The sequence below is a fragment of the Myotis davidii genome, unplaced genomic scaffold (genome assembly GCF_000327345.1).
Source record: "Myotis davidii unplaced genomic scaffold, ASM32734v1 scaffold816, whole genome shotgun sequence".
Classification (NCBI taxonomy): domain Eukaryota; kingdom Metazoa; phylum Chordata; class Mammalia; order Chiroptera; family Vespertilionidae; genus Myotis; species Myotis davidii.
In genome coordinates this window covers 623578-625507 of record NW_006287546.1, presented here as the reverse complement: position 1 = coordinate 625507, position 1930 = coordinate 623578, and the positions used below count along the sequence as shown (strand labels likewise).

Genomic DNA, 1930 nt, shown 5'->3' with positions numbered 1-1930 from the left:
CTCTTTCCTCCCCAGAATGCCTGATCTTCAGCTATCACCTCCTTACCCCCAGGGGCCCATATCTGCCTCAAGTAGTCCTACCGACAGGCAGCAGGGGTCTTCCCTGTTCCGGGGTTGCTGCATTTCAAAGAGAGACATGAAGAGCAGGAAGGCCTGAACTGAAGCACGAATGGGATTCCAAGGGCAGTGATCCACTTCCGGCCCTACAAGCCAATGCCGGGACCACCTTGGCTCAAGCCTGGATCCCAGCAGGGGAGGCACGTTGGATCAGAGATGCAGCCTTCCACCCTTTGGGACCCAGCATAAGGCACATGTGGGTTCATGAAGAAGACCAAACCCTTTCTTTATTGAGGAGTCAAGTGAGCACCTTCAGGTGAAAAGGTAATTGCAGGCTGGGGTGGAGAAGAGTGTAAGGTCATGTGTGGAGAGCACCCAGAGATTTTTTTCCTAGTGGCAGGGCTGCACGACACACTGATGCATTCCAGTTAAAGACAGAAAGTGGGTGATGGTGTGCCTTGTGGAGACTATAGGATAATTGAGAGATAATTAAAAATATAATGACCCAAACTGGGGCAAAGAAAACCCATTGGAATTAACCTTCTTGCTCAGAAAGAAGGTGCCTTGAGAGTTTATGGTCAGGTTTACTACTTATTTAAATGACTCCACCTGCAACACGTGTCCCATGACCTACTGGGAAATCAGCTCCTTGTTGACTCAGAGGGATGAGCGCCAAGTCCTGATTCACCGTTGCTACTTCCTAACCACAGCCATGTTAGGAATACCCCAGTCAAGGCGCAATCCACTCAAACCCAGGGAATCCAGACACACGGGGAATCTGAACACATGGAAGACCATAGAATGAAATGACAAACGTGCAATGTGCACCTGATTATTGGGGTGGATTTAAAACCTTATAACATAAGGTTTACCTTTTTGGAATAGCTCTTATGATTTAAATTTCAGAGACCTGTTACAGAGAGGAGTAGAGAAATAAACACTTGTCTTTGCTCCTTCCCCACTAGCCTAGTTGGTCTGCCTCCCTTGCTATGTCCCTGAACTGTTTCCAGAGAGGATAGCAAAGGTACCAATAGGGCATTCTGGAGCTCTACAGCAAGCATGTCAAACTCAAAGGCTAACATGGGCCAAATAAACAAGGTTTAAGTTTATGTGGCCGCACAAAAACAAAAGCTTCAATTTTCATAGATACATAGGTTTATTTCTATAGAGACATGCTGAATACAAAGGGCTGAAATAAATGAGTGTGTAAGGCGCATAAGGGAAATGAATGCATCACGATTATAGTAATCAGTCATTAGCGAACATTGTAGTTCACTATTAATAATTATTCATAACAGGATACTTCAAAAATTAAGTTACAAAATTTTTATTAAAATGTTTCATACGTACTATTATATTGACTGGGCCGCAAAAATACTCATTGTGGGCCTCAAGTTTGACATGCTTTCTCTACAGTCTCCACATAAATCCCATCACTGAAGGAGCCCATGGGGAACATGTTGCAGCCTCTGGAGTAGTGGGTGAGAACAGGGTTAGGGACTGTGTCCAGGCATCAGTCCCATTATTCATCTACGTCACACACCTCTCCTCTGACCCTACAGCAGCTCACATCTCTTCTCCTCCCACCCCACCCCTGCCTCCAATTCCATTTTATCCCCCTATATTTCTACCCATTCTGATCAATGGTGCAGCATGGTGGGAAAATACATGTAGAACAAAACATGCTTTCCCATATCCCCTAGACTTGAGTTTGAATGATCATCCTAACCACATACTAATTGTGTAACCTTAGACAAATTTTAACCTTTGAGTCCACACCTGTTAAAAGGTGACAATAATACTATGTGTTTCCTATGTTTATTATTAGGATTATGTCTATTAAGTCTTTATAGCTTGGTGCTGGTTGATGTTT

General features: G+C 44.0%; 1 long non-coding RNA gene across 1 annotated transcript in view; it reads right to left on the bottom strand.

Annotated features, from left to right (window-relative positions):
- Window positions 1–1467, bottom strand: part of LOC107182401 — a 10960-nt gene extending 9493 nt beyond the window's left edge. The window contains exon 1 of the long non-coding RNA XR_001513119.1: window positions 1404–1467. This is a non-coding gene — a long non-coding RNA (uncharacterized LOC107182401). The remainder of the gene's footprint in view (window positions 1–1403) is intronic.
- Window positions 1468–1930: the final 463 nt, after the last annotated feature.